A 20,404-nucleotide genomic window follows, 5' to 3' on the forward strand; every position below is an offset into this window, starting at 1 on the left:
TCTATAGAATTCCTGATACACATACAGCACCCCTAAGCTAAGGGAGACTGAGGTGGGTTCATTCCAAGCATCTCACCTCATTTAATCCCAGCTGTGAAACACACATACTCTGAGTAACTTTTCATAATCAAACCTGTGCTTAACTCTGCTTACACTGCTCTCCTACTGAACTGTGACCAGAGGAGATAACTGAACCAAGGTGGGCTAAAAGGAAACACATTTCAGCAGCTATCCCAACCCATTTGTTTCTGCAGACGGAATAGAAGAAAAGTTCCTTAAGAGTCCTCCAGCAATAACTACAATATTTGTTTGTGTCTCTATTAAACTTAAAAAATAAAATAAAATGCAAAGGAGTGTAAAACTAGAGGCAAATCACAAATAAAGCAAAGAAGTGTAAAACTAGAGGCAAATCACAAATAAATCTAAAGGGAATCCAGTCTCCAGAGAGCGTAAGCGATGCTGTAAGGAAGGGTGAGTTGGACTGGAAACATGCATATGTTAGCAGAGTGTCTGCAGAGCCTCATTAGAAACAAGTGACAAAGAAGCTTTCAGATTCACACCACCTTTCCCCTGATTACAGCTCCAGCAGACCTGAGCTGAGCCAGGGCATATTTGGTGACACTTCCATTAAAAGCTGAAGCCACCTTCTCAGACAATTGCTTGGCTGTTCCTTCAGCTTTACAGAAAAACAGCTGGGTGAAGATGCATTTTCTTTTAAAATGCCAAAACTGAATTGACTTCACAATTTCAAATGTTAATCGATACTTGCATCAATTTTCATCTGACACATTTTTAAAAGTGTGAGGAGTAAAAGAGTGGTTTTCCTACCAAGTCTCTGCAGCCACTTAAAAAAAAAAAAAAGCCATTTCATAATGGTCCAGCAGCAATTCTAAGTCAGACTGACGCACAACAAGCTTCAGAGATGTGAATCTGCAACTTGTACATTCACAGTAACACTTGTATGCACGTGATTTGTATGTATAAGGGCAAATTTGCCATACCCAGCTGAGTCTAAACATTTTGCTTTTAGTCTGAACGCTTTCCAGAAATAAGGATGAGTAATGCCTAAAATGAGATGCTAGTATCTCAACTAGATATTGATTACCTATCACAGTGTTATTTCCAACTAATGAGAAGGTCAATTCTCTCACAGGAAAGAGGATTTGGAAGCCTGTTTTGTGTCCAAATGATACATGACGCATGATGACAGAATAACACAGTTGTGGTATTAGTAAGCACAGAAGGGCAAATGTCAAAGTTAAAAATGAGTATATTTGGTCTGGATTTTAAATGTAGGAATATTAGAAAATCTAAAACCTACCCTCCTGGGACCATTACTTCTAATATCTGCCTTATGGCATTCAAAATGAGTGCTTACTGCTCATCATCCTGGTTACATTAACCTCTCATGTTCTCACTTGTTTTTAGTATTGTCAAGGATATTAATTTTTACAAAATAACATAATTCAGCAATATTTATTTCCTAAAATAAGTAAAGCACTGTCCACACAGCATTCACTCAAGACATATCCTCAACACACGTACATTCAAAAAATGCAGTTCATCCAAATCAATTAGCACGCCCAGCAGCTACCGTTAATAGGCAGGGCTACCTGCAATTACCCTCCACACTGTCCCTGAACACACTTGTGGACACATACGAATAAGATCCTCCCAGGCTCTTGGCCAGCTGGAAACCACCAATATTGAAGTCAAGCTACAACAACCTTTTAATTAGCTAAGACTCGTCCTGGACTCACCAAAACACATAGACCTCAATTTGAGGTTCACTTCCTGATGATTCACAGGACAAGCAGTTTTTCATCCAGTTGAAAAAAATATACTTAGCATTTATATCCTTAATAATTGCAATTCAAGTGGTTCTGATTGTTGGGATGGAAAACAGGTATGGAACGTGTGTGGTTATGTTTCAAAGAAGCTCAGTCACCTAAAAGGTCAGAGGGTACCTCAAGTCAGAAGTCAGATGGGTCATGTACCCATCTACCCAGCTTCCACTCTGTTAGTCCTCACTGTAGGAAATGAAATAAACTCACTGGACCAGCTTTACCACAGGGTTTAACATAAACACCGACGCAAGGGAGGAAAAATCTTGGTGAACTACCCCACATCTCCTAGGTAACTCTCAGACCAACAAATAAAGCAAAAGAAGCATGTATACAACTAAACCTTCACACCAGGATCTTTTTCACATAGTGTTGGGAAATAGTCCCTGAATCCCACACCCCTGACAGAATATGTGCAACAGCTCATCAATTTCTACATTACAGTATGTAGCTACACAGTGATTTCTATCAATTTCATATTGTTTTGTGACACTGGAATTCAGAGCAATCACTGGGATGGTGTGTACTAAGGGAACAAATGAATAGAAATACTAAGAGTCCTCTGGACAGCATCAGCCTATGGAAAAGACTATAACGTGCTGAAGTCAAATGGAACAGCAGGCTTGGCTGCCATCACTAAATCCAGGGACAACTTGCAACTTGTTTTTATTATAATAGGAAAATTTAAGCATTTGCAAAGCATTTGTTGGCAGTTGAAGGCACTAAACCTGTGCTCCAAATGCCTGGGGTAAGTGCCGTGACAACTGGGCAATGACAGAAAGGAAGTGTCCTGCTTGCAAAAACGACAGCCAGGTTAGATTTAGGACTATTACCAGGAAGACCCTCTGCCTAAGTGTTCTTTAGGGTAACAACAGTCCGTGTCTCAGTAACTTTGGAAAAATGGAAACACGATGCAAGCTCTTCCGACAAGAAATGGAATAAGGAAAAAGTGTACTGCATAAGCATGTATCCAGCCTAAGAATTTAACTGCCAACACCATATATAGCCCTCCCAGCTGCACAAGCTGCCAACTGTATAAAGTTACCTACAAAAGGACTTCACATTTGTATCTATACATATCTATATATAAATATCTCTCTCTAATCTACACTATTTTTCATTGAGGACACTCTCGTGTAGTTTGTAAAACAAACCTGAAAATTACCTGGTTTTGTTCTTAATAAGAAGGGAGATTTGTAGAGGCAGATACACAGCTCAGGGGTTGCTCATCTCAAGAATTATCCTGTTCACCCCTGTTAGACAAGCTTTTAAAAAACAGACATGGTGCTGTGCTTTCGTACGTAACTTCAAATTCACAATTTTGAAAGAAAGGTGTTTGGTTAAAAAACCAACCAACCAAACAAAAAACAAACAAAAAAACCACAACCCCAACAATAACAAAAAAACCCCAAACCAACCACAAAACAAGCCCACGATCACTTTATTGAACTTTTTTTTTTCCTGTCATTGATACATTCCTCCATTTTCCCTGACTAGAGCCAGCAGCATTTTAATAAGCACGTCAGAGATCGGACAGCCTTGTCTAATCCATCTGCCCCAATTAAATCCCTCTCCAAGGAAGCCATTTACAATCATCTTAGATAATGACAAATTATGCTTAGCTTAGAACTAATTTAAACAGTTTGATTCAGATTCAATAGTATCTCATTCCACCCAATCAAAACTACTTTTTTCCTAATGACTAATCATAAATGTTCTCAAAGAAAGAAAGATAATATTTAGTAATCTTCTGTTGTCAGTGATTTTTATGAAAGCAGTTCTAGTGTTTTTTTCTGGAATTCCTATACTGAAACATGAATCTGATTAAATAAAAACAGCTTAACTAGGAGAAACTGAGTGAAGTCAGAAAAATAACTGAACCGAGAGTCAACTTCCTGGCTTTCATACAACAAACTTCCAAAGAAAAAGATATCAAAAGATTGAAATGAAAATAAAAAAATACGTCAAAATCAGTATTGATCTAGTTAGTTCTGGACATTAATATCAACGAGACAGCAATATTCAGTGGCTGCAGCACCATACTAATTCTCAGTTTTTTTCCTCATTACTGGTTGATCTTGAAATATCTGCCTTACGTGTCCCTGTTCCCATTAAGTATTTCATTTTTTGCAAAAAAGGGTGATAAACTTTTTTTGTAAACCATTTTGAGACAAAATGCCATAACTTACAACAGGCATAAAAACTGCAGGAGGGGTTTTAGATGCTGAGAAGTTGAAGAAAAGCCAGGAATCAAAGCCTTTCAAGAGACCACAGCTCTGAAAGGCTGCAATATCTCAGGGGCCAAACAGGAACTGGATTGTAAGTTTGAGCCCTTGCTAGCACTTACAAATGGCACTTTTACAACTGAAGTATCTTGATGGACATTTACATAAATGCTAGTTTGCTCTCAGGTTAATTGGCAGTCAATTAACAAGAGGAAATGTATGGCCAAACCCCAAGGCGCAATATCATCCTAATGTGCAAGTAGCACAAAGTTATTCCAATGGGAAACAGTTTTATTACTTGAATATTCCAAGAGTCTGTCTTGATCAGTCAGCTGAAAAGTTGACAATTACCAGAGAATAACTGAGTACATGAATCAGCTGAATTTGGGGGTGTTCCTTACCATTTCGTCCTAGAAATTCCAAACTGATTCTTAAAAATCCCATTAAACCTGTGAGATCTTTGAGCAAACTGGGATCACCATACCCACAGTATAAGTTAAATTCATACAAGCATTTGTGGGTAACTGAATACAGAAAACAGAGCTAAGCACAAACACAGAGATGAAAACAGGAATCCCATCCGAGTCTGATGGATTTTCAAAAGCAATAGTGGACAGAGGTGGTGTCCACATGCACCAGGTTTTCATCACCTGGACCTTAGTCTTGCAGACACCATCAGGGATACTCACCTCTCATCACAATCCTCCCTCTAGCTTAACATCAATGTGAAATAACTCTGTAAACACTATTATAATCTGATGACTATCTTTTTTACATAGTGTTTCCTCCACGTTTTTTATGCTAAAGTAGTTTTTTCTTTGCTTTCTGTACTACTATTTAACTGATTTAATTTCCTGTTCTGTTGCTCTAGTAAGTAACATCCTGATGATTTTTTCTCTGGTTGTTTCGTGGGCTTTTTTTGGGTTTTGGTTTGTTTTGTTGTTTTTGTTTTTTAAAGTCTCCAGACCACTGAAGCATCTTCAAGACACTGAATGAATTTATTCTGCTCAGGAAGCAGAGGTTAAGAGACTTCCCATTGATCAGAGAGTTCTTTATATTAACCACTAAAGAATCATCTGTTTCGGCGCAGCCCTGTTAGTGGCAATACTCTGAACAAAAACCTTTCCACAGACTAGGCAGACAGACTTGGAAAATTAGCCAAAGCTGATAAGCAGAGCTCTCTTAAAGAAAAGAAACCTTACTAATAGCTGCTACACAACTGTGGCACTTCTACTTAAGAATAATTATGTGGGAAGCCAGTACCCTTCTACTGACTCCTCATGACAATTCAACATGTTGACCAATTTTGAGTCCACTTGAAATACCTTACAGGGTTTGAAGTGGGTAAATGGCTCGACACAGAACATTATTATATTTTACAATAATAAAGTATCACTCATCATTTCAGGATAATTTTGATTACTGATTTTCTTCAGTATATCTAAGGATATATTAAATAATTAATATAGAATGCTTATAACGTGAAATAAATGTTTTGATAACTCTTTGAAAGAAATTTTGACCAGTATTTTTTTTTGTGGTATTTTTGATAAAAAAGGTTTCTTAAAAAAAAAAAAAAAACCACCACATCTTGTCAAATGATAAATGAAAGGCTATGATGAGAGGAAAGACTGACAGCTAAAACAAGCTGCTCTTTAAGGAAACTACTTCATTGGCTAATTGTTTTGATTAGCCCCATCAAATAGGTCCCCCTCTGAATTCTGGGCATGCTTAAAACCATCCCTGCAAATGAATCTAAACTCTAAATTTCTTATAAAAGAAAAGAGAGCTATGACATCAGTGCAACTGTGTGTAACTGACAGACACACAGACATGTCTCCCCCAGGAATTCCACAGCACAGGGCTTTTGGGCATGCAAAGAACACACAATGTACACCTGCCCATCACATTTTTAAGTTGCCTTTGTACACAAAGACTCACACAACCTCTGCTATGAAATTAGAAGGGAGCAATTTTCGATGTTCTGATAGAAAATTCCCTAATTTTGAAGGCATTCTGGGAACTGACTGCAACTTGAGAAGCTACACACTACTTTCCATGGATGTAAAAATTAACACAACTCCACTGCTCTTTACACAGTTTTATCTAGGGAAAAATTGTGTGATCTTTCCATGAAGTTGCATATTTGAAGTCATTTCGCATAAGTTGCATTTAATTCTACACCTACAAAATCCCAAACATTTTTACTAGTCAAAATTTCACCTAAAAAACTTCAAAACCTGAGAGGTGTTGGCTCATTTTAATTTAGCTTCTAAGGTAATAATGAAGAGAGAAGAAAAAATATCCCAAAAGGTATCAATCTTTGAAATGCCAGAGATTTAAAATTAATTTCTTCTAGCACCTCAATCTATAATTTAAATGACAATATTGTACTTCTAAATGCTAGTCAAATTTTAAAAGAATTATTTTTTAAAACTCTTTGCTATGTAAATGGACCTACAGACGCTCTGCTAAGCTTGGCAACTTTGCTACAGAAGAACCAGCAGTGGTTTGGCTTATATTTTCCCCCCTGCTTTCCTGACATTTCAGTCTAGGTAGAACCATGGAATCCAGGAGACAGGTTGGGAGGAACAGAAGTTGCTTACTTGAACTGAACTCCAAATATATAGAATCAGGGTGCTGGAAGAATGTGGCCTCTACTCCTGCCGTAATAGAGTTGTTCCTGACTAGCAGCACTGGGAGTTGCCCAAGCATTTGAAGAAAAGCCAAGCAGACCTTTTAAGTACTTACTCTGTATGCCCCTGAGGCTTGTCAAGTACCCATCACCTGTACAAAGCACCCCTGAAGTGCTGCTGCTCACACTCTGGAACCCCTGTGCATTGTTTGCAAACTTGCCACTCCTTCCACAGTGGCAAGACAGTGCTTGAGTAGACACCACATACCTACCAGTCTTACCTTAACGTATAAAGCACCAGAATCCATCCACAGACCAACTTATTAATCTTAAATTATTTTCTTTGTTAGCCTATTAATTGTCATTTCATTAATTATAAAGTTAACAAATACATATTGAAGGAATTACACTTTCAATTTTTTTTAGGTTACTTAATAGCTGGGTTTTTTTGTAAATTCTCCCACTTCCATTTTATCACCTATCAGAATAGATATCCAGGTGCGACGCGTTACACACAAAGCAATCACAAACCTAGGGCTAACAGAGGCTTGAATCAATTCCATTGGCCCATAATCAATTCCATCATCAAATTCATTTTATGACACTCCACTGCAAAAGCCACAATCTTTACTGACTTCAGGCAAACACCTGATACCCGTCGCAATTCTAAACTGCAAGACACCAAGTCTAAAAAAAAAAGTACAAGTTTTATCATGTGAGTTTGTAAATGTTTCCCTCCAAGCAGGCAAAACTGGGACTCGGGTACAGTATATGCAATAACAGCTATTTTCTTTGCCTTTTCTAGTAAAAAAAGGCTTTTACTTTGCCTAGGGTCACCCCTTAATACCAAGAGCAGGGCAGATATCGCTGTATTACTGATTTGGGAAGTTACAGGAAGTGCCCATAACATACCAGGTACTGTCTTCCAGTCTTGTCCTCCACCTTCCCTTCACTCCATTTTACTCGTTTTTCATTTCTCTTTTTAGGATTGCAGTGATGCTATGGATACTATGGTGACATAATCCCACGTATACAAAGCATTAGTGTAAAATGAGCTTGTACTAATGAAGTATCTCCGTTAAAGATGAGTCAACACTACTGCAAGTAGTCTAGATTTAGGGAATACCCAAGACATGAAAATCATGTTGATACCCACAGGTATCCATCAGCATTTGGGCATCCATCACACTGCACTTGATACAATCTAATACATTCACAAATATCAATTCAGAAAGAGTGTACTGAACAGCAGCCAGCACGTGGCTCCACCTACACAGAACATAGTATATAATATTTTTTTAATACGATGGCAAATATTAAGATGTAGATATATTTAACTGACTCAGTACACAGGGGACTAGTATTTTCAAAGCACCTGGTAGTCAACAAACCGTACTCCCCACACAGAGGCTGAGAAGCGTGGGGGGGGGAGGGAATCTATCTCCTTTTTAATCTATCCCCTTTGTGCCACATGCACAAAGAGCTCCTTGTATTTCAAAACGAAGCTCCTTGAGAGTAGGTGTCTCAGCTCTGAGGTTTAGTACACCAACTGTGAGATCCTGGGATGAAAAATATATGAGGCAAGTTTATTCTAAGTGGCCTGTCATCTGTTTGAAGTATACTCAGACCAGTGCTCCTTTCACTTAAAAAAAAAAAAATTATATAATTTTAATAGATGTTAGTGCACTTACAATATCAAGTGCATTTTAAAATCAGTTAATGAATATTTAATTAACATGAATAATTGTCATTAGGCACAGAAAACGGAGAAACAGAGATAAATGTTGTTTACCAAAGCTGCTTTCCATGACATCATTTGTGTTGCTTGACAGTGAAGAAAAGCTATCGATTCATTCCTGTGACCAATCCTTTGCCATTGTTAAACAACTGTAAACAAAGCTTTGCCTTTCTTGTAGCTCCAAATCAAAGCATTTCATGGCTATTTTGACGGGTGCGTTTTGTCTCGTCTTACATTTGAGACAAAAAAATAGGATCCCTGAGTATTTCACTCAGTTTCCACCACTTCTGATGAACCAAAGTGATCCCCAGTGAGGAAGAAGGTTACAAACCTCTCGGTGCTGACCCCCCTCTGTCCCATTCACACTCCATAACAACATTTCCTCTCTCCTGTGGTCCAGGTCATAGAGAACCTCTCCATAATGGCACCCACACGTCCCATTCCAAAGAATTACAATTCAGATTAGGGAACTGCAATCCAATCCTACAGACAGGGTTTTGTAGAAAAGCCTGAAAGCAATGGACACAACTGAGCTTAGGAGTTTTAGTTATTTTAGCATAAAACTGCTATTCCCTGTATCTAGGCTAAGGGAAACAAGGAACAGCACACACAGGGAAGGCATCTTTGCTAACAAGAGCTTCTGAAACCTAAATAAAATCAGATGGAAGCTGTTCTTCCTTATATTAGTAGTCTACATATTTTTGCCTGGATTTCTAATAGTAACTTGATGTGAGGTATGGCCAGAAATTTTAGCAGCCACTATTCCCCATTACCTGACAAAAACGCAAACCACACCTTTGCAGGCATGAGAGGAGCCGGGCACACAAAACCAATGGATATATATTTTAAGCAGCTTTTTAAGACAGATCAGCAAGGCAGCTTGCCAAAAAGTGTGCACACTACACAGCGCTAGTATCTATTTAGTAAATTTAAAACACCATCTGTCTTCAAATAGACTGGATTTAGGCAAAGTTGTGCAGCACAGGACACCAGTTCCAGGAAAAACTTCCAGCAGTTAACATATCACATGGGATCAAAGGTTAGCTGTACTTCTACATGACAGAGCACAACTCTGGAAGAAAAGGCAGTTTACAAAAGGCAGGGACTGGGGAGAATTCAATGTAGCAATACAGAAGGAGATCAAGACGAATTTCTGGGATTATTTTTTTCCTTTCTTTCCTCCTAGCAACTAAAGTAACAGTCCATGGTTTTAATTCAACAATACTTGAGATTCTCAAGATTGAATACTCAGCTTATCTGAGAGGGTAGCTATAACTAGAGCTTTATCAATTTACATCAGGCAAAAATGTATCTTTCTCTAATGGACCCAGGAAAGCATAGCTTCAACCTTTTTAATTGCCAGAATAAAATCTTTGGGACTCTTTATTACTAGCAATGATTGCTTTTAAATCATAACTAACCATTTCCATTCCAGCTTAACCTTTTCCAACACTGCACTTCAGCATCCTGACCTCAGGAAGACGCTGGGAATGTCTGACGAGGCCATCGTGGCTGGAAAATTAAACTGCAAAGTCACAAGGACATAAACAGCTAAAGTGGGTGACTCAAAACTGTTTTGCTCTGCTCCTACAACAAACCCTCCATAAGCTTATGACTTGCTATCCCTTCTTAACTCATTCCCCTCATGCTTATTTAATCAGTTTTCTGTACAGCAGGAACACATTTGTAAATGTTCCCCACCATTCCTTGCAAATGAAGAATACACACTTGCATATAATTAAGATCTAATCACTTAAAGACATAAACCAAGAATTAATTTCACTGGCACACGCATTTCAACAGCAATAAGAGGCTCCGAGTAACACTTGGGATCCCCTGTATTATTCTGTATGCAAACATGGTCACAAAAGCTTGCCACCTAGAAAAGCAGAACAGATGGGAAACATATCCAGATTAAGTGATTTCAAGGAATACTGGCGCTGAGCTAAGAACTAAGCACAGACCTTGCAAGTCCCAAGTGCACGTCTTTTCCACAAGATCATTTATTCTCTGTCAACAGAAACCTTTGTGTGAGCCAAAACCAAAAAACAGAAGATAAATTAGGTTTCAGCCTGTAACTCGGGTCCTGGGTGACAAATAGAGGGTGTGATTTTATTTCTTGCAATAAAATATTGATTAAATTTAAGGATTTCCATCCTTCCTCTTTTCAATTTATTTAAAGCTAAACCAAGCTCTTAAAAGAACTATTAGAGCAACTACTTGGTTATAGAAATAGCTGATTAAGTAACTGTTAGTGTAATAAGTGTTGTTTAGTCACACCTGTACAATTTCTCTCTGGAACATTTTCTACTCCAAGAGGATATTTTACCAAAATTCCTGAAGTTTTGGAGAGTGTAGTATCTCAGCTTAAATTTAAGCTTCCCTAGTATCCTGCTTATAAAATCCACATCCCTTCTGTATTTGGATCCAGGTTAACTTTCTAGGTAACCTTATTCAGTAAGCTCAGACTACCTAGATACACCATCTGCTTTTGTGGTAAAATCATCAGGGCACCACAAGTCAACCCATAGATGGTCTCCTCTCCCTGTCACCTCCTGCATGAGGTGAGTAGAGACCTGACAGACAGAAACAGGGCATGTGCACAAGCAGAGTTCACAGATGGAAATACCTCAGCACTGAGGCTCCCCACCTACTCCAGTTTATAAACAATGTGGTTGATTAGCAAATTTGATCTGGAGACTATTTAACAGGTATTTTTCTAATATCTGGTTCACTTATTTCAGAGTTTGCCAATCTGGTTCTGCCACCCTCCCATTTTTTAAAATTTTTTCCATTTAACAGTCCCATTAGTTTCAATGAGACTATTTGCAGAATAAAGTATTACTCAGTGAGAAGGAGGTCAAAACATATCTAAAGACATAAGGGTTCTTCTACCTATCAACACGTTTTCAAACAATTCCTTCATGAGGAATGTAAGCTTTGGGGGTTATGCTCACCACAGGCATGTTGACCACCAGATAACAAATCATTCCCTGCTATTCATTTCCAGACAAGTCTACTTCCAGCAACAGAAATGCAATAGCACAGAATACCAGGCCATTAGGGATCAAGGCCAGCTCTTTAAAACATTTCAAATTCAACTAATCCTTCCACTAAAGTCTTTCCTAAATGCGTCTTTTCCATTTCAAGAAACTAATCTAGGGAAAAATCTCTAGATTAATGTTAAGCCATTTTTTCCTGCTATTATTCTGCCTTTTTCTTCCATATTTTTGCAAGCAGTCCTGCAGTTTTTTGCCCACGCAGTCCTATTACAGAGCTTCCTTAGTTCTCCTTGTGGCACTTACCAGTGCACCCAGGGGAGTAACAGCACACGTAGGTGAAACAAACCATCTTCTTCCTCCAGATACTGATGTATGTATCAGTACGTATGACATACTCTAGATACTGAGGTATGTATGCATGCATTTCAGTTCTGTCATCAATGTTCTGTACACTTAATCACCATCTTGATTCTGTATGCAAAGGTGTAACAGGGAAGCAGGGGGATACGTGCTGTTTGAGAGATGAATTACACGTATGCACTAGCTGAAGTACTCCCCTAAAGATACTCACTTCCTCTTGGACTGATAAGAATATGCTGAACAATTGGTGTCGTTTGATAGCAGAACTTGAATGATTTTACACTGTGTGTCTATGGCCCCATAAAGTCTTCCTGAAGTTTTTACAATGTTTATTTGAATATTTAACATTCAGCAGTGGAACACTGTTTTACAACTTTCCCTCTTGACTTAGTGCTTGCTGTTTTATTTTGGGTACTATATTGCTGGTAGTTTTTATTTGCATAAAGTTGCTTCACTAAAGAAATAAAGATGTATTTCAAATGCAACAGCCTGAAGTAGGAATAATTTTTCTCTCTCCTTTACCTTGTTCCCTCTTAAAAAAAATAAACTCGAGTTGCTTGAAAATGGAAGCAAATAAAAAGACAGATCACTGGTAAGAAACTGGCCTTGAAAGAAGCGCTTCAATTAAACATACCTAAGGCTTACCTTTTATATTGAAGGTTAAACTAATTATCATGTTTAAATCTAATGTAACAAATGATTAAATATCCAAAATGTTTCTTAAACTTTGGCGACAATCATCTACAACTAGGATGCTAATAATTATCTGTGCAATACTATTATTATCTGTTGCATCTTTATACATCTTTACTAGCCTCAAGAATAAGGCAGCCGCTAGACCTGCATCTTCCTGAAGGAGCAGGACACGTACAATACTGATTTAGTAAGTTCCAGTCGTTATGAGTTGGACTAAAATGAGCACTCTATTAGTAATATAAATTAAATCCTTTATAGGTTTAAGTACTCTAAGAGTTTGTAAGGGGTTTTTTTATGCTTCTCCACATGTACCTATTTTATTGCACACACCTTGACCTAATATTTCAAATACCAGGGAAAGAAAGCTTAAACACTGGCACTTAATACATAACCCCAACGTGGAAGATTTTAAACCTCCAGACAAAAAGAAACTCACAAGTTTACTGGCTGTCATCCAACAGCAGTTCTGGTACCAACTACATGAGATGGCAAACATGCTTTGGTAAGAGGGGGCTGAAACTATTATCCCTCTAGCATTATTGCAAGCAAAAATAACATTAAATGATCCTGAATCGTCTCTACACAGCACCTGTGGCTCGGTCACATCAGCAGGTATAGTGCAATGAAAAAGGAAGCCACCTTTATCTTCCTCTCCTCCTCCTCTGCTCTCAGTAAAACAATTATCTCTGAGGATTGATAGCCTCTCTATATTCAGGTAAATAACTGACTTAAAGGTGCATAGATTTTACATTACTCCTCTTATAGAGGATTTTACTGAATCTAAGAATGTTCATTCAAACACAGGCTGGAAAGAGACACCCGCCTTGATTAACTTGGTCCATAACTAAACTATCTTTACATTTACATACTACAACATTTACCTCAAACAAGACAGTCGCTTTCTGAGAAGAGCGATGTGGTGTTCCCGGAGTGCAGCTCTCCAGTTGCCTTTACCTTCTTTTTCCATGTTAACAGTTACAAAAACCCTGAAGAGGCTGAATCTGTACAGAAGATGGAAAAGGAGAGTTCAGTTTAGCAGCATTACTCTTTTGTACTTTGGAAATGATTAATGGATTTGCTGGAACTGTTTACAGAAATGCTTAACTGTAAGCAAGTATTAAAGTATCTTAAGAAAGTGCTAACTTCAAACTGAAGCAGAAATCCAAATATTAATCCTGCAGTAAAGACAGAAACAATGCTATGGAATTCAGTGGGCTTAATATTAAAAACCCAGTGATTTCTAAAGCCTGAAAGACATCACCAGCCAAGAGGATCTAGCACATTACTGTCTTAACAGGGTAGCAATTTTAATTAGCTGTAGCTGGGATAGGGGGAGGAAATCAACTTGAACAAAGCACTAAGCAAGGGAGAACACACCAAGAGTGTTCAGAGTATCACAAGCTGAACAGTCCCAAGTAGCAGCAAAAGATAGTCCAAAGCTTTTTGGAGGCTATTATACCAGTTGCTGCTCCATGCATTAGGCCATCAGGTACATAAGTCTACTGACAAAGAAACCTTCCTCCTCTTGCTCATAAACAACAACATTATCCCAAACAAAAGGGTTGACAGTCTTGTTAATATCCATTATCAATTAGTATCAATTAATCAACTGCACTAGTACAGGTTGGGCGCTGACCTGCTAGAAAGCAGCTCTGAGGAGAAAGCCCTAGGCCTCCTGGTGGACAACAGGACGACCATGAGCCACTAATGTGCCCTCGTGGCCAAGAAGGCCAATGGCCTCCTTGGGTGCATCAGGAAGAGTGTGACCAGCAGGTTGAGGGAGGTTATCCCCCCCCTCTACTTTGCCCTGGTGAGACCCCATCTGGAGTACTGTGTCCAGTTCTGGGCTCCCCAGTTCAAGAACGACAGGGAACTGCTGGAGAGGGTACAGCAGAGGGCTACAAAGATGATGAGGGGCCTGGAGCATCTCTCTTATGAGGAAAGGCTGAGGGACTTGGGTCTTTTTAGTCTGGAGAAAAGAAGACTGAGGGGCAATCTGATAAACACATATAAATACTTCAAGGGTGGTTGTCAAGAGGATGGGTTTTTTCAGTGGTGCCCAGTGACAGGACAAGAGGAGAAGGGCACAAACTTGAACATAGGAAGTTCCACCTAAACATGAGGAGGAACTTCTTCACTTTGAGGGTGGCAGAGCCCTGGAACAGGTTGCCCATGGAGGCGGTGCAGTCTCTGTCTCTTGAGACATTCCAAACCGTCCTGGACATGTTCCTGTGCAACCTGCTCTGGGTGGACCTGCTTTGGCAGGGGGTTGGACTAGATGATCTCCAGAAGTCCCTTCCAAACCCATATCATTCTGTGATGCCGTAATTCAATTTGAAAAATGTATCTGTACAACTGTTTCTCCTTATGTAATGCATTATCAGTGTTACTGGCACTGTTCATTACCTTCATCTGGTGACATAATAGAAAAATCACTTAATTAGTGTGATTGAGGCATAAAAAAAATAAATCAGTCTTACAAGGAGAAGTTAAAGGTTGGTGCTCTGCTTTGCTGCTCAAAGTATTTGAGAGATGCCACATGAGTTCTTGATTTTAAGCATGAGTATTATCACTCTGCAGAACCCAGGGCATGATTCGTTACTTGGAAGAAATTCAGCTTTGAGTATGTACTAAAGGAAACAGTATTTGAGACCATAATCATCACATAATACAAAATAGAAATAAAAAAAGGGTAGCCCAATGCATTTTTAATATTTATATGTAATACAAAGCACCCATGGAATTAAGCAAAGAGAACTATAGCAAAAAGGCTAGAAAAAATATCCAGAGTTTCTATGAACTAGGTTACTCAACAAGTGACCATCATTAATGATAGCTCCAGTAGTACTTAAAGCCAAAGAGAACCTGTCGTTCTTTTGCATACAGGAATGTGTTTGTACTTCAAAGCTCACAATCACAGAGATAAAAAGCAACAGCTTTACCAGCTGATAAATAGAAGGTGGTAGAGGCAACTCGGAAAGGTAGCAGTGAAATATGGCACACTGTAACAGGCTGCTATAGAAGCTCTCCTGGCTGCTCGGGCTTTTATCCAAAGACCTTTTGTTTGATCATTTGGTAGAGAAATATGATGGTATTCACAAGGTAGGTAGGCAGGAGGCCCCGGACCAACCCCAAGCAATCTGGGGTGATCCAGCATTCCTGTACTGGAGCCCCACTCTGCCATTTCACTGCCTTTCAGCATCCAGAAGACTGGAACGTCAGTGATTACTCCGTTCTCCTACAATATTGATGTCCTCATTGACTTCCTCTCAACAGCCCAGAATTTTATAGACATCTGCCATGTCCTCCTCATGTGTCCTTTCTGTGAAGCAAACTGACCTTGGCATTTCCATTCTCCTCTGGGTAAGCTGCTTAACCTGTCTGAGCTCCCCTATTTGCACCTTCTCCAGCTCTAATGCACCCTGGAGATGAGTTCTGTGCACTCTTCTCTTCCCTTCAAGGTATGCATTCAAGGAGTGGCACATTGCATTCTCTAGTCTTTTCACAGTAATTCCTAACCTTCTATTATTCTTTTGCATGCTATGTAACCATTAAGCTGATATTTTAAGAACTACCCAAAATTATTAAAAAATCTCTTTCATAAGAAATAATAGCTAATCCAAAACCCAACAACACATACAGGACTGAGAACTGTTTTTTCTCTCAACTTTTTACTTTGTATCTCTCAACACTGAGTTTCATCTGGCATCGTATTGTTCATTCATGATATTTTCTGCAACTCTTTACACCCATAGTAGCAGTGTCATTTCAACATTCTGGAATAACTCAGTTTCCTCCCTAATTTGGTACTTTTTCCAGGTCAGTTTTGAACATAGTGAATGCTACAAGTCTTAGTTATGCTATTAGTAATGAATCCTGGTCAGTAACACCTGTAACTATCTGGGGTTATTTAACTTATTTATTTACAATGGATATCTAGATCATTTTAATCTAAAAATGTTTATTCTGTAACAGCTTGGATCCTTTAGGAGCCTCCAGTGAAAGACTTTTTTTTAAGCTTTTGGAAATACAAACACTACATCAAGCCCATCATTGTTATCAATCTGCTCCTTCAAAGAGCTTTAACAGCACAACAATACTTCATCTTCCTCTACAAAGACATACTGAATTTTTCCTACTGAAATCACATTCATTCATAATGTTATCATTTTCCCATTTCATAAAAATAGGTCTTGGCTTAATATAAGCTGCCAAAGGTGGCACAACTGAGGAAGGCTGCAATCTCTTCCATCACTGGAATACCATGATGACACCATGTGTTCTATGGTAAGCACAAAATGACTCTCCTATTTGAATAATCTCACAAATAGAGCTTGTTTCTTGAAATAAAATGAAACTTCTTAGAAAACAGCGTAATGAGAAGGTTCTTGATGCAGTACATTGGGATTTTGAAATGCACTGAATTAAGCACTTAGTTCTGCAATGCAGCCCATCCATGGGTTGCTAAACTAAAGTGATGAAGCATTGTCCAAGGTGTGGGTCATAGTCCCAGCTTTTACAATACCACATTGAGCCTGCTTCGGGCTGTTCAGCAATACTTCCTCTACAGCCCTTCCATCTGCTGTGATTCACACAGCTCCATCTCTGTCAAACCCAATGTACCCAAATCACATTCTCATACAGTTCTGCAACGCAGCCCATCCATGGGTTGCTAAACTAAAGTGATGAAGCATTGTCCAAGGTGTGGGTCATAGTCCCAGCTTTTACAATACCACATTGAGCCTGCTTCGGGCTGTTCAGCAATACTTCCTCTACAGCCCTTCCATCTGCTGTGATTCACACAGCTCCATCTCTGTCAAACCCAATGTACCCAAATCACATTCTCATTATACAGAAAAATTTTACTCAATTCCCAGTCACTCATCATAACATGATGCTCTCTAGATCAAGCTGCCAGACAAAACTGGACAACAAACTATCACATGAGCTTCTCCTAGTTAGTCATCAATTTTCCTTGCATTTTGCCACGAGTAAAATTTGTCACTGCTGATGTTACCATTTATCACAGAAACAATTTAGTCTTCCCTCCTAAAAAAGATACAGCACAGCTTCTCTGGTTACTATCTGTGCATAATAACAATATGTATTGCACTATAACTTTCAGGAACTCTATAGCTTAGTAGCTGCACTAATGCATCATACTAGTTTGCTTTAATCAATGCTTAGTCCCTAAAGGAACAGAATGATGTTTTTTTTATTATGACAGATATTGTTTTAAAGTGCTTGAAATACTTTTTTTTTTTTTTCAAATATATATATTTATATATCTATTTATAAGTATATATAAATATATTTAAAGGTTCCAGCCATTTGCTCTGAATAATTGCCCAAGAACAGATCCTAAAATAGGATCTGAGTAGGCTTAGTTCTGTTCAGGACACTGGTAGAAGGAATGACAACAGTATGAAGAAATCAACACAAGCTCAGATCAATCATTACTTAATTTAGAGAGCTTGGTGTTCTCTGCATGCCATGTGTGGAGTAACAAGTGACTTCATTAAGCTAAAATGGATCTTCAGTAAAGCAACTATTTACAGAGCAGCTGCAGCCTTGTGTTCCTGACGTGCACGTGGATTGACTTTCAGATAACCCTTCCATTGTTCAACTTCTGTTCCTCCTAAACTTATCCAAAAAATGGGAAAGCGCTAGAAGAAGATTCTCCAAGGCATCGCTTCCAACTTCTGCCATGAAAAATACATCCAAATCCCTTTTTTATCAACTCTTCAATTTGTAACAGTTAGTGCTATCCTTAAAGAAAGGGTATTCAATACCCTCAACTCCTCCAGTAATTAGAAACCCTATTTCCAGCTTTAATATTTCTTATCCTATTTGTAGTTGGTTGTTTTTAACCAGCAGCTGAAATACACAGCTTCAGAACAAGGGTGATTTGTAATTGATGTTTTTCTTCCTGTTGAATCAAAGTTCAATTCAATACTTCTTGAAAAGCCTTAAAACCGCAACAGCCTTTAGCTTCTGCTTTTGATCTCCCTGCAAAAGTGACCGCTACCAGATTCATTAAAAAACTTGATGATTGCACCCTGCTCATGTTTTTTTGACACGCTGTACACACAGCGAGCTAGCTTTAATTCTGCCATTCCTCCCATTGTGCAAACAGCTCTCTCTGCTGGGAATGTGCTAATCAGACTCTGTAGGTCCAACTCACACCATAAACACATGTCACAACAGCAGGCTGAATTTACCAATTTGCTTTCAATTCCTGCTGTTCTCTTCCTCCTCCGACTTCCAGCTCCTGTTTCCATTTGAAACAAAACAAACAGATTTTCCAGCAGAAACAGCAACGTCTTATGAAAAATAAAACAAACAACCCAACCTCAAAAAAAAAAAAAACAAAAAGAAAAGCCAACTGAGCTGATTCTTTGCTAAGCATTGACGTCTTCCATCTTTGCAAAGCTTCTATGAACCAAATGTTCCCACATTTTAGAAACTCCTCACAGTCCAAAAGCACCAATATCACTTTCCTCCTGCCTCCCACTGGGGAAGCGTCAGTAGTTTATTGAAACACACCGACTTTTGCAATCGTCTGGAGTTTCCAAACCTCAGCGGCAGTGTCTGGCCTCTAGGCCTTTCATTTTCTAGCTCTGGTGATTTTTAGTTTGCGCTGGCACACACAGCTCATTCAACACCCTCCAACCGCCCCGCTTCCTTGCCCATCTGCTAAGCACAGACTCAAATTCTGAAGTCACCACAAAACCCTCTGCCAACTACAATCACTCAGTTTTTGTCAATATTCACACTGGATGCAGCACGTCTACTCTCTTGATTATCACTGTGGGGAAAAAAAAATAAAAATCAAAGGTTTACCTCAAAACCAAGCTAAACCCTTAAAGCACAAAGGTTCCTATTACATTTGCCTCCTGTAAGAGAGGAAAAAAAAGCTATAGGCTCCAAGTTATGTCATTAGTAACTTCCCCAGCCGTATGAAACCTTGCTGCCTCAAGCTCATTACAACCTACAAATGTTCAAGGAAATACAAGTATAATGGTATGAAATGGTATTCAGTCAGGCGTGCCCAAGGTTAACCACCACAAGTAATTCTCTTTTAAAAATCAATTGCATTAATGGGTGCACAGGGCAGTTGCTTTTCATTTGACAAACTACCACATATAATTTCAATGCTGCTCCATATCTATGGAACAACATTAAGTGCCTGGAGCAACCAAAACGTTTGGAGAATTTAGCTACAAAAGGACCAAACCCAAGGATATGGGACATCCAGACTATCCGGGGATTCTGCTTTAGCCATGTTTTTGGGGATAGCCACAGGCAGCCTTCCTGCCACACTCCTTACCACAACAGCTATGTCCCCGTGTTCCTCCATCCCCTGCTTCTCAGATGGGTGACGGAAGCGCCATGCTCCACTGGGATGATTGCCTCCTGCTAGCCCAGCCTTCCCATCAATCTGTCAGAGGTTCAACTGAGGGTGGCTTCCAGCCAGGAAAATACCAGCCCTTGATGGTTCATAATGGACAAACCTCTAAATATTGGATAATTACATAAACTTTACCATTAGGCCTACATGCATGTCAAGTAGACTGTAGAACCTCTTACAGAGAGAGAAGAAAGGTGCTCCCCACCTGGAAAGCTCCTGTATTGGGCACAACCAGCAGCGCTTGGAGAGCAGGAGGCTGCCAGGGCCACCAGAACTGTCCCCAGGCTGGTCACTGCCACTTCCAGCCAGCTCAGTAAGAGCCCAAAGCCTCGGCCAAGAAGAGGGGCAGTGGCACACCTATGGTAAGGGGGTATATTTTCCATCCACTACAGAAAGTATAGCTGGAGTACAAAGGCTGAGACAGCACCACAGGTCACAATGGTGCGAGTCTCCTGAAAAGGCTCTACTATCAATTCAATACTGAATTCTGCTG

This window comes from Calidris pugnax, unplaced genomic scaffold (assembly GCF_001431845.1).
Source record: "Calidris pugnax isolate Ruff unplaced genomic scaffold, ASM143184v1 scaffold117, whole genome shotgun sequence".
In the NCBI taxonomy this organism is placed as follows: domain Eukaryota; kingdom Metazoa; phylum Chordata; class Aves; order Charadriiformes; family Scolopacidae; genus Calidris; species Calidris pugnax.